Consider the following 14,404-nt stretch of genomic DNA (forward strand, 5'->3'; position numbering starts at 1 on the left):
GGGGTGCAGAAACTTAGTGTTGTAGTGGAGACACATCACTCTATTGGGCACTTGTTTCAAAATCCTGGTGAAAGAAATCTACTTGCAGTTACATCCCTTTCTCCTTGATCTTGTTCTTCATGATACGCAGGTAGGGTTTATTCATGGCAAAAGCCTTTTTAATAATATATTCTCCTTTTGGGAAGCTTCTGAGTCGACCATGTAGAGCGGTCAAAAGCTTGCAATTTTACTCCTGGATTTTGAAAAAGCATATGACAGGGTGGATTGGTGTGAGAGAGGAGAGCACACACAAAGGGATAAGGAGACACCAAAATTGGTGGAGCAAAATCTACTCCAAATTATTCCTCTATCATATATATATGAGTATACATGGGCACTGTACAAGTGGGCGAGCACACCGCCCTTTACCCCAACAACCTCCCACTTAAAGACAGTGTGCCTTTAAGGGAGTATAGTACACATATAATACAATTAGCCATAGGCTGAAAAACAAGATGACTAGACCGTCATCCTATGCCCATCGGCACTTTACAATGTGCAAAGTGCATAGAGGATAAGCTGCTACTAGTAGACATCAAGTCTACACACAGGATAGAAAATGACAAGCTATAGATGCCTGTCAACCAAGATCTCATGCAAGATCTCACTGGGAGAGTGAACTCTCACCAGAACTCTCACCACCACGTGCTCCTGTGCTAAGTCCATAGCACCCGAACTGTCACTGTGCAAAGAAAATGTCTTTGTACCACCTGTGACTATAAGCACATAGCCTACAATAGACCTCTGCTGGTCTACCCAACCTGCATCACCTGCATGTTGCTCTTGGATAAGAACGGAAAGTGTAGCCCCAATGGCAAACATGTGAGAACCAAGTCTCAACCCAGTCATGGATGCATGAAGTACTATGGCTGCCATATCAACCATAACCTACTGCTCAACTGATCTGTGATCGTCAAACCTACTGTGTTTCAAGTATGGAGCCAATACAGGCAATGGAGTACTTAGTAACTTCCCCCTCTCCATACTGAAACAACCTAGTATCGGAAGACAAACATCATCAAGACCATGCAACTCCCAATGCAAAGCATCCCTGTCCATAAAGGACCATATAGCAAGTAACCTCAGAAGGATAACAACCTCCTGATTACTGAGACCATAACCTGTCTCACTGCACATCACATCCCGAGCTCTCATAACGGTATCAAACCTATGAAGCCAAGCTCGAGGGGATTGCTTCTGGCCATGGAGGCACTTACAAAGCAAACATATCAATGATTCCTGCCCATGCGCAATATGACCTGAGTCAATAACTACAGAAACCACATCTGTCCTGGCATAACCAGCTAATGGATCATACCCTGCGAGCATCATTAGCCAAGGTATCCTCCTCACCATGCATAGCATCATCCTCATGTGCAAGAGGCACTCCGCATCCTGGGAGCAAACTGTAACTGTCCATAGAAGATGCATCAACAATCTCCATAGGAGTATAAACCTGTGGAATACTCAAGACATCTGACCGGTCTCTGACCAAAATCAGGAAGTAATCGTGGCTGTCCCAACTTTATAACCTGCTCACTGTGGGAAAAACCTCCCACTCCAAGGGATATGGGCTGCCCCTACAAAGAATTCAGAGGTATCAGTGCACTTACACTCTCCTGGAACACCACTCTCCTGCCATCCACAGTCCTGGGCTGTCTAAACATAGCATCCTCTCTAAAATAGACATTATGGCTGCGTATCAGCTCTCTAGCTGAAGAATCCCATAACCTGTAGTCCCTACTGGACTCACTGTATCCAAGGAAGATACACCTCCTTGATCGGGAACCATGAGCATAAGCCTCGCAGCCAAACACACTTAAATGCTCATAACATGGTGCCCTGCCTATGAAGAACTCAAATGGCACTCTACCATCGAGAGATCTCCTGGGTGACCTGTTAAGCAAGTATGTAGTTGTCTTACATGCCTCAGCCCAATAGCATTCGGTAAGACTTGCATATCGTAGCATGCTACTAATCCTATCCAATAGAATCCGATTTATGCCTTGTGCCAAGGCATCACGAGCAGAAAGATGAGGAGTGGTCAACACCCTTGTGATACCAAGTGTATCACATAGATGCTGAAATCTAGGAGAGGTAAACTTTGCATCACCATCAGTCATCAAGCTCAATAGCTTCTTTCCTGATTGATTTTCAGCATTACCCAAGAAGCACTAAAATGTATCATATACATCATGCTTCTGACGAATTGGATATACCCATATCTTCTTTGTAGCAGCATCAATAAATGTTACAAAGTAAGAGGCGCCACCCAGTGAAACAGTAGGCATAGGCCCACAAACTGCACTATGAACCTGCAATGGCTCAACATACCTCTCACTAACTGTCTTCCTCACAAAAGAGGATTCTGACTATTGACCATCATGACAATCATGACATAAAATCGGAGAGACATCCATAACAGGAATGTATCTCAATGTTGTAAGGGCTTCCATACCTGCAGCAGACATATGTCCAAGTCTGGCATACCATAAACTAACTGATGGCTGTGCATAAGAGAATCCAACCCATGATCCCCTAGTCATAACCAAATTGCCTCTAGCAATCTTCCATGCATGATCACCCAGAGAGACATGATAACCTACCTCAACCAACTGTCCAGTACTGATCTTGCTCATAGCAAGTCCTGTTATATGTCTAACCCTCTACAAAACAAGAATAGAGCCACTAGGCATAACAAGGTGGATATCCCCGTAACCATAGACATCCATAGAATGATCACTGGCCATTAAACTGTCCCCCACAATGCATTTCTGATATGCACTGAACCATGACCTATGAGGGGTCATATGACATGAAGCACATGGATCTAACATCCAATCACTAAGAATGGGTACATCAGTGGCCAAGAAGGAGGTGTTAAGGTTGCATCCATCACTGCTACTTTCAATGGAAACCCTGGCATCCATGCCTTGAAGCTCAACATGCTTCTTCTCCTTCTTCCTGTCATTCTTAACCTTGCTCTTCTTCTTGCATTTTCTTATCCATTTCCAGCAGTACTTTTTCATGTGGCCATACTTTCCACAATAGAAACATCTAACACAAGTCCGAGAGCTAGACTTGCTCTTGGAATTCCCCCTTGAACATGACCTATTTCTACCAATTGATCTACCTCTGGAGTGCATATCAAGGCTGTATTTCAGCCCATCAAGACATTTCAACCCATCATGCTGTAACATAACACTATCATGGTCATTGTAACATAACACTATCATGGTTATACATCCGGCATATACGAGTATAGAACTCATATGCATGGCAATCTACACCCTGTACACCATCCTGTACCTGCAAGTAGACTGACTTCGAGAGTGATGACTGAATGATAGAGCATGCTTGCTCATACATGTCATCCCTATCACTCTGTTTAATGCTATTAGGCTTGACACCTTTGCATTGTATGGGCTTATGCTGCCTCTTTTGCACTAACACATCATAAATCTGCTCTTTCCAATACTGAAATTTTGATCCATCCAACCTCTCAATATCAAAGAGGGCACTACCATCTGTAGATGCCACATTTGTGGCACAGTAGATGACAAACAAAGAGCAGTATAGTGCAATAGGCAACCCAAATGACCAAAAAATATAGTGCTATCCAGACCAATCAGGTCTCCAAATAAACTGGCTGATCCAAAAGTACTAAGCCATAAGGAGGCATAATATATGCAGCCCAGTAACCTGCCAAAGCCTGGCAATCCAAGTAATGCACTGAACCAAATGAGCAGCCTACTTAACCAATGGCAATAGGAGCCGAGCTGAACTATCTATCAACATCAGTGCGGCATCCATCAATGCAAATCCATAATGCATCGAAATCCATAGTCAAGTCCACAAGCGGGCATGTGTATCAACATCCACTGGCATGTGTCACTTTCACTGCCAAACAACTGTCGTTCCCCCAATTCAAAAGATCATGGATATTGTTTGTCAAAATGAAAGAAAACAACCCGCGTAGGTCCCATTTGAGACAAGTGGAATGAGCTCATCTCACGAATCTTTCTCTGTGGATCTTTCTGTAGCTCACGCTACCTCAGCCACCACTGCCATTCAAGCTTTTCTCAAGCAGACGGGTGCGATACTCAGCTTGTAGCAGAAGTGGCAGGCACCATCACCCATGAACGATTGCAACAACACCATAGCCATGCAGAAGTCCACCATAGCAAGACCAAGAGCTTCCTACGACTCCAGAGCTCCAATCCTACATACCGCTTCTAGTTGGAGCTTCTATTGCTCAAACAAATGCCTGCTGATCCCTCCAAGAACCATTCCTGTTCCACAAAGAGAAGACCTCTGCGAACCGCTGATACTAGTTGTGGGAGAGGAGAGCACACACAAATGGATAAGGAGACACCAAAAGTGGTGGAGCAAAAGCTACTCCAGCTTATTCCTCTATCAATATATATATGAGTATACATGGGCACTATACAAGTGAGCGGGCACACTGCCCTTTACCCCAACAATTGGGACTTCTTGGAGGGCACCCTTCATCATGTTGTATTTTTAGATGCATGGATCATAGGTGTTCAGCCTTGTATAGGTCGCCAGGTGCTCATAGGAGGGGTTAGGGGACACAGGTTTTAGATTTCCAGATTAGCTCGTTAGGGATGCTTTGTTACCCCTTTTCTTTTCCTCTTTGTGGCTGAGGCTATGAGCATTTTTCTTAGGTCTTTAGATGACATTCTTGGGCTCAGGCTTCCGCTCAGACAGGAAGATGACCTTGGATGACACTGCTATCTTCTTGGAGGCCTCTACTTAGTAGACTCTCACTTCCTTGAGGACATCTTTGGATTTGTTTTGTATTGCAGTAGGTGCTCACATCAATTGGAACAAGTCCAATGGATTTTGGATCTGTGATGAGGACACTCTAGATTGGGGGGCTATTTGGATTTCACATGGATTGAGAGGGGTGTGTCAGTTATAAGATACCTAGGATGCCAGGTCAGTTTGGGTATATCTTCTTCGCAGCAGTTTGCTCCTATGTCGGAGAGCATTAGGAGGAAACTCCTTTTCTAGAGTTCAGCTAGAGTGGACCTTGCATCTAGAGTGGTGTTTGTGAACCAGGTTTTGCTGGACATAGCGTGGTACGTGTGCTCCAATTGGTGCAGTTCCAAAGATTATCACTCATTTTTTTATGGAGTGGGCTAGATGGCACTATAGACACTATTGCTAGAGTAGCTAGGATACCTTGATCGTTCCCACACAGGAGGGGGGTCTAAAGATCATAGACCTAGACTTGCAATGTAGGGCCTTGCTATGTAAGTTTGTGGTTACCACAATGTAAATGGCGAATTTACTTCACCAGAATGGTTGCACCCTTCCACACATGGTCCCAATTGTCCCTTCCCAAATTTCCTCATTAGAGCCCAACTTTTGTGAATCAAGGATTTCTTCCAAAACTTTCTTCTTAGAGAGATTTCTTATCTGGTGTCTTTAGGCCACATGCTCAAATATTTAATTGTAGAACACAAGTTATGGAGCTTAATGAAGACTTTTGAAGTATTGATTAGCAAGCTGTGGTCTAGAAAATCTTTGAAAACAATGAGGAGTGTTGCAAAAAAGGCTATGGTGACCATATGGTAGACATGTGCCATAGGATGTGGCTAGTGTAAATGGCATCACATAGGACCTCATGAATTTCCTTCACCATAATGCTTGCACCCTTCCAAACATGGTCCCAATGGTCCCTTCCCAAATTTCCTCATTAGAGCCCAACTTTGGAATCAGAGATTTCTTCCAAAACTTTCTTCTTAGAAAGATTTCTTATCTGGTGTCTTTAGGCCACATGCTCAAATATTTAATTATAGAACACAAGTTATGGAGCTTAATGAAGACTTTTGAATTATTGATTAGCAAGCTGTGGTCTAGAAAATCTTTGAAAACAACGAGGGGTGTTGTAAAAAAGGCTCTGGCGGACCACATGGTAGACATGTGCCATAGGATGCGGCTATTGGTGGGTTGTGGTAGATTGCTAAGCCAATTGTGGTGTAGGATTGCTAATGCACTAGATGCATGGTAGGGTACCATAGCTCTAGCTATACTTGCTCAATCATATTTGTTAATGGGGCTTTTGTAGTAGAGATGATAGCTATCTTTTTAATTCGGTATGTTCAATGGGGTAAGGTTGATATCGTAAGTGGTAAAGTTGATTTATGAGTAAGCCCCATTGAATTTGGTTTGATTGTCTAGCGTGCTCTTATGGTCAATGTGGGGCCTATAATCATCTACTAGCTAGACTATGTACTCTAAACAAGTTTATGGAATGATTGGTGGGTTGGAATGCGACACTTGTAGAACTTTTCGAGAGCATGGTCTTGGCTCATGGTTGAGCAAATGAGGAACCTTTCTTGAGAAGGATTTGGGAAATCATGATGTGCATGAATTGAGGATGCGGGTGAAATTCAATTGACGGGTGTGGCATCATAGGAGACTATCTCCTTCCTCTTACACCTCGATGAGTTATGAGAAATTTGACAAGTCGTTCATAGATCTTGGAACTATATAGTAAAGCAAAGAAAGAAAAAAAATGCTAGAATCCCATGATATTCCTTTCATTGCAATGAACATCGAGTCACCTTGTGATGCCAATACTATGCCTGGGGTACTCCATAAGTTCTTGGAAATCCTTCAAGAGGCTTCTAGAAGTTCATCAACAACAAACAATTAGTCATCGTAGAAAGGAAAAAGAAAATTGGCCTTCCACCCTTGATTGAGGAATGGTGACCCCTCCACTCAATCCTCATCCAATTCCACCGACCATGAGAGCATGTATTTTCTCAAAAGATGAGTTGATGTAGTTGCAAAACTTGAGAGCACTACCACACTCTTTGCATGCATCCATGGGTCCCATCCTTTGCTAGAGAGTCCTCAAAATTCAAACACAATTTATGGGTGCAAATCAGAACAGGTCCATTCTAAGGTAGCGGAATTTTTCTCTGTATGGACGAAAAATAACAATAATAACTTGTGAAGAGTTTTTGAACTACAATGAAGCCCATAATAAGCTCCAAAAGGAGCTAGATTCTCATGAATGTGATTTCCAATACTTTAGATTCAATGAAGACAAGGGACAAGACAACCCTATTCTTGCTTCTTTAGTGTCAAGGAGGAGAACTTTTTGGAGTACTAAATGTGAAGTTACTTCTACTGAATTTTCTTTCCCTTTATAGTTTCTATATCGCATGTTCAACTAGTTCTTCATGGGCTATGGCACTAGCAAATCTGGGTGTTTTATAGTTTTCTCTCCATGAGGAGAGTCTTGATTGGATCTCTATTGTAAAAAATATTTTGCTATTAATACAAAGCTACAGCATAGAACTAGCGACAGGGCTTCTCTCCCACCTAGACCACTGCATATAGTGAGACATACCAAGATGTCTACCATGTTCATCAAGTATACTGTCATTCCACATAATCAGCTACATGTCAATCTCTTCGACAAAGGAGGGAGGAACTCTCCGAAGGGTACTTCTAAAGCTGGCCCAAGCCTTTAGAATCACAACCATAAGCAAGGAGAAGGAGACCTGAGACAAGATGATGTGAAGATCATCTAGTGCTATCCATACAATCTCCCTCGGAGGAGGGGCTGCAAGCCTAAATACCGTGAATGAAGAAAATTTTCCAAGGCTCATTCCCTTCTTCTTGTCTATAGATACTTTCAAATGACACCTGAGTGGGCCAAGTCCTTCTTTTTAATGCCGCTACTACAACTAGGCACAACATGCAGACTTGTAAAATCTTCCATAAGCCATTGACAAGATCTAGCAAAGGAGTTTGTTTTGTGAGACCTTGCTAAATAAGTAAATAAAAAAGTGTCAAGAGTCAAGAGTGGAGGCAATGACCATAAAAGATCTAAGAAGCGAGGGACACAAATGTGGAAAAAAAGGATGGATTATATAATATTTTGTCAAGTCAAAAGTAATCGTAGCGATTCTTCACAAGAAATCCATGCACACTACCATTCTATGATCCATTGAAGTTACACCAATTAGCATGGGTCTGACTATTAAAAAACCACTAGAGCACATGTTCAATGTAGCAATGTGTCTTGTTTCACATGTAAAAGGAACCAACAAATATTAGATATGCCTTTAAAATTACAATACAAGGAACAAGCACAATAAGATGTTCTTGAGGCTATTTGTTGTACAAGCTATCCTCTAAACATGGTGCAAAGATCCCATTAGAAAAGGTCATGGGTTATGCATCAAGTTGTTTATGATAAAATTGAGAAGACAAATTTCACCATGGTGAGTGATGGATGGAAGAACATGTCTAAGAGATCCTCAATTGATATAATGGTTGTCACATTCAAAGGTGGGGCTTTTTGTAAGTCTATTAACACAAGTGGGCATAGTAAGATAGAAGAGTACATTGTGAAAGAGCTTGGTAAAGAAATTGATGACTTGGCACCTAATAACATCATCCAAGTCATCAGAGATAATTTTAAGAATTGTAAAAAGGTAGAAAATGTATGAAATGAAAAAGATCCCACCATTTGGACCTTACCCCTGTTGTTACTTCCTTGAACTTGTTCTTAAATATTGGTGCAAGAAACCAAAAAGCTAATTTGATGTGCACTTTGACTAAAATAGTCACTCAAATATGCTCTCAAGAACTCAAATCAACTAATGAAACACAACTCAAAAAAGGACATGAATTCAAAGACACATGCTCATAGTAGTGGTCAATGATCACATGTGTAGGAGGAGGATACCAATCCATCCTCAATTTAAGAGTTGGTCCCTTTTGTCATGTAACTCGTTCAAGAGGGTTCAAGAAGGATACAATGATATTAGCAGCTTTTGAATATGTATACTTTTTTCTATGGATGTTATATATAGGCTTCAAGGGTACCCATAATTTGAAATTAATTTAAATAAGATAATTTTATTATATATACTCTTCAATTCAAGTGGAACAAATCACTCATTTATCTCGGGTTTATTTGTCCATATGGATCTAAATTAGTGTAAAAATATGGATATGAAAATCCAAATTTGGACCAATGAAAAAAGTCATATCTATGAGAAAAAAGGGATCCAAATAATTGTGCTTGCTGCCTAAAACATGGAGAAATTCAGCATTCTAAACCCTTTATTGTGGTTTACTACCTAGCTACTTCTATGGTGGTCTATATTTATTTCTAGAGTTCCCTTATATGGTGGTAAAGTGAGTTTTGATATTGTAATTTACTCTTATTAACATTCATCAAGTTCTTGCAAGTTTTCTATTCAAGTTTATTGCAATGATTCCTCTCTCTAAGTCTCATAGGTCATCCTTAAAACTAAGGAGTTCAAGGTGTGTGTGATTCCTTGACACAAAAGCATTAGTATAGGTGCTTAGTCTAGAATTGCTCTTTGAAGCATGTTACGGTTTGTGATTGATGTCCAATTAACAAACATAGAGGAGGGCATAATTATTTACCTAGCATGCCACCATTCCAAAGAGGACCCATTCCCAAGTCACCTAGTTGATCCTTGGCATCAAGATTGATCCACTTGTTGCCCGTTGAGCATGGAGCTCAACTATATTTTAATGCTCACCACTAAGCATGACTTAGGGCTACTTGGAGGCAACAATAAGGGCATGGGAGGCTCTTATTGCCAAACACGGGTCAAGGATGAGTAGCTAAATAGTAGCAAGGGTGGAAGAGAGAATGGAAAAATGGGAAGCATGCAGAAAGGAATGAATGTGAAAGACTATGGCTGTTTTGTAGAAGAGGAGCGATGATGTACCTCCCTAAAGAAAAGAGGCCTCAATATATGATTAGGAGAGCTTCCAAGATTGTTATGAGCTTATATATATATATATACTTATTCTTATTTATTGGTTGGTTTAGTTGCCTTTCATTTCTATTTGGTTGCCCCTTCAGTCATATAAATGTATTCTAATATATAGGCTTGCTTAATTATATATATATATATATATAAAAGTGGTTTTCACCTTCATGGGCATTCAAGGGTTTAGAAAAGGATTTGCAGGGTTTAGAAGAAGGATAGGGTTGAGGAATCTAACTAAGGGTACCGGGGTTTAGAAGGAGTCCAGGGTTGAGAGAGGGGTTGCACGATTGAGGAGTGGAGAGCTAATCTCCTTCAGTGATTCACGAGGTTAAGGGTTTAGAAGGAGGTACCATGGTTCAGGAGGAGGAAGGAAGGAAGAAGGGAGGGGGAGAAAGGAGGAAGGAGGAGAAGGAGGGAGGAGGAAAGAGGAGGAGGTAGGAGGAGGAGGAGGAGGAGGAGGAGGAGGAGGAGGAGAGAGGAGAAGGAAGGAGGGGGAGGAGAAGATGGTGGAGGAGGAGAAGAGGAGGAGGAGGAGGAGAAAGAGGAGGAGGAGGAGGAGGAGGATTGGAGATTGCAAGGTTAGATCATGCTATCATAATGAGGGAGCATGAACCCAAGGAGAACAAGCTCATGAACACCAAAGTGAACTGAATAGTGAACCCCAAAGAGTCGGAGCTTCATTCCATTGAGAGATATTTACACATGTGACTCCCTTCACTTATGAAGGTACTTGTGAAAGTACCTTGTGAAGGTACTTGTGAAGGTACCTTTGGGTCCCTTCACTTGTGAATGTACTTGTGAAGATAACTCAAAGAGTGAAGGCTTTTAGTCTTTCTCTCTCTAGTTTTAGTATTTCTCTCTCAGTGCATGTGAGACTCCCTTGTCCTCGAGATACTGCGGTTTGATGATGAAGCCCTCCTTCGAGACTCAAGAAGTTGTTGTGGTAGAATTGGGTCTTGGTGGTGGGGAGCTCCTAATCTCCCCCCCAAGCCCGAGATGTATGCTGGAGGAGGTCTAACCATATGATATGGTTAATCTCATCTCATAGAATCCACTCAAGGGTGCATTGATAATAGTCCTTAGAGTGAAAATGTGGTCTAGGGTAGAGTGTTGTCTCCGAAATCCTGCCCTAGTGCCTGCTGTCCCCGAGCCTCCATATGGCTACTGAGCTCCCTCTCTAAGACTGATCCATAAATCTTGGCTAGAGTATGGCCAATCATGAGGGTGCGGTTGCTCCCACTCTCCATAGGGTCTCTGGCTTTGTGTATCGACACAATAGTGGTATTGCTCCAAGTAGGTGGGAAACTATGGCACATAGCCCGGTTGAACATCTATGCTAGGATTGGAGCCAAGACCTCCTATCCATGTGCAAAGTGCTTGGTCCATAGGCCCTCATGGTCCCGCACTGTTCGATTGTGTAATCTATGAAGTGCTTCCCATTCATTTTGTGTAGTGAACAAGTGGCAAGTAGTGGGACTGGACATATCCGATGGTGTCTGATTTGGGCATCATAGAGGGAACATGCATATGTGTGCCAGACATCTAGATCGGTGATGGGAATAGGGGGTTTCCCCTCCGATAGAAACCCCCATCGAGTGGTCAGGTCTCCTCCTAAAAAATATATGACAAACTCATCCATAGAAGGCTAGCCTCTTATGATGTGTTAATCATCAAAAGATCCTCTATATCTCTGGTGGTGTCAGGTGACCCAGAGCCCGCTCTTGTTTCAAGTGGAATCTTGCCTCTCTGCACTCGCCATCGAACCAGGGGTTTTGGGGCATCTTCCCATCTTGGACCCGCATGGTTTGGGTCATAAGAAATGATATGGTAGTAGCATCACGTACTATAGAGACAAGGGTGTCAGAGGCATTGGCAAGGTCTACATCATCTCCAAGTAGAGTCGAGGGCATGGAAAGTAATGCCATCTCTGTTCTTAATAGATTATCCTCTCCTTTGGATGACCCTGATTTTCCTTAGAGAAGCCTCATTGGTAGCCTACTTTATACTTTGGTTTGTTGTTGCAGGCCTGACATTGCCTTTGTTGTGATAAGTTTATCCCAACATAGTTTTGAACCTCACTCCACTCATTGGTAGCTCCCCCTTGGCTAAGTGACTCATGTACACTGGGTTAAGGACACGGTCAAAGTGGATCTGGATGTGTGAAGGTGTGGGGGGGGGGGTCTCCCTATTGGCTGGCATAGTGGTAGAGATATGGAAGGCTAAGTATGAGTGGTCGGCTCCGAGTGGGGGGGGAGGTATGACAAAGTCGTGTATCCGTGAGACAAAATCTAGTGGGCCTAGTAGATAGTCCACCGTACTAGATCCACCACCATGTGGGAAGCAGATGAGCTCTAGATGATGGCCATCTCTGAAGACCATTATAAATTATCAGGTCGTGGATTGCCCCTAGCTTAAGAAGATGCTGTCCATATCTTGTCACCTATGGGGAATCTGCATAGTATCTCAATATCCCAAGCTCAGCTGCATCTAGCTTTGGGACTATATATGGGTGTCTATCATCGGTGAAGTCAAGCAAGCCAACTTGTTTATTTCCAATCCGTGCATTGAAATCCCCCAGCAAGAGGGTGTCTCCTTGTCTAGAGAACTCCATGATGTCATCATGAATCAGCTCATATGGGTTGTGTCCATTTGTAGTGACCTCTTGTGCCTAGGATGACATGTTTGGAGGGAAGTAACACACTACAATGAAGATGGGTCGAGCATTTGGAAGCTAAATGTGTATCCACATGTGTCATGCATGCTCCTCTCTCCGAGACCACAGATATAAGTGGTCTCAAGTATGACCTGAAAAGGACAGCCACCCCCCCCGATCCTCATACTCCGCTATCTCTCCTCAACTCCCTCCTGTGAGGAGTTGACTCCCAGTTGTATCTTGTTATTGTGGGAAACCCTCTCTTAGGGCTCTCATGTGTCTCAATGTAGAAGATCATATCTCTATTACTGTATGTTGGTGTGTGCACACATCCCCTGGGATCAACACCGTCATAATTCCCCATCTTCTTTCTCCCCTCTATCTACTCTTTCTCTGATGATCACTTTGCCATCTCTATAGACAGCCCACTTTCTTGCTTCTCTTGCTACCATGACTCGTACCATTCCCTCCCTCCTATGTTCTTGTTGTAGGAGAGTGAGGTCATCATCCAAGTATATTTTTGTCCCTTTCAAAGTTGTTCTCATACCCATGAGGGTATATGTATCCATGGCAGTCCAAAGTTTCAGCACTAAAGGTCTTGTGGGTATCTCCGCCTTGCCTACCGTCCAGGCTATCTCACATGTGAGATTGACTCCCATCTTAGTGAGCAAAACTTGGGCAACCGCCATTGGAATATCTCCTACTATCAAGTCTCTTACCAACACGTTCACAGCTTTGTTGGTCCTCCTTTTCTCTTCCTCGAGAGCCTAAAAAATGATTTCTTTCTTCGGGCTACTACTCCTTTTTTAACCACAACTGTCCATTCAAGCATCTCCTTTGTGGACCAAAAGTTGTTGTTTTTTGCTTTCTTTTTCTTGATGCAGGTACTTTAGGTAGTGCATAGCACCCACAAACACTCAAATCTAGAACAAAGGCTCAAACATTACCAGAAATCACCAAACAAAGGCCCCTATCCCCATGACCCATCGTCTTAGCTCCATCCCACCTATCAAACATGCATTGACCCGCTGACTTAGGCTTAACCTCACGACCTGACAACTATCAGCCGTCTAACCCGTTGCCTTAATTAATACGTGTCAGAAATTTCTATCCCATCGGTCTAACAGGCATTGACCCGTGGCCTTGAGCCTATGCCAACAACCCATCAGCTTATTGTCAACCCTATGATCGTCGCTATTCTAGCATCCCTCCGAGGCAACTGATCCATCGACTATCATCTTAAGTCTATTCCCATGACTCGTCGGCTTATAGATAACCCCCAACCGTCGCCATACTCAGATCCTGTCGATCTGATCATCCCCTTTCCCATTGCTTTAGTGCTAACGCCACAACCGTGGGCATACACCCTCACCCCTAACTTGCTAACATGTGTGAACAGTCTATCTCTATGCCCGTTTCCATACTTCTACCCCTACACCTACTGCCATACTTCTATCCCTATGCCCATCCCTATAGGTCTATGTCCCTATGCCCGTCGCCTTACAACTAACCCTACAACCATGGGGATAGCTTTGGGAATAGACCCACTGTCAAAAATGCAGAATTAAATTTGAGGCAGAGTGTACCTCCATGGAGATCTTACACATGAATTTGAGGTCTAGAAGAATTTCGTCCAAGCAACTTGAGCCTGAGGACAGTGTTTTTAATTGCTCTCAGCCCACTTTCCGCCCTAGTTTAGGATCGCGGGAGCTCCATTCCTAGCTCAGTGTTAGGGACTAAACATGAGGACCCCTCTAGCTCTAACGAGATGGAGAGCTTGAACGAGGAAATGCAAGACCCCGTGGACCCGAGGGCTTTTGAAGCCCCCTACACCAGTTTAGCTCCACCTAATTCTCCTGCTCCTTTCGTAGCCTCTAGGTTAAGAGGTACGATATCCAACATGTTTGGA

Source organism: Dipteris shenzhenensis, chromosome 17, assembly GCF_047967505.1.
Source record: "Dipteris shenzhenensis isolate YYH24624 ecotype China chromosome 17, Dip_SZ_1.0, whole genome shotgun sequence".
NCBI classification, from domain to species: Eukaryota; Viridiplantae; Streptophyta; class Polypodiopsida; order Gleicheniales; family Dipteridaceae; genus Dipteris; species Dipteris shenzhenensis.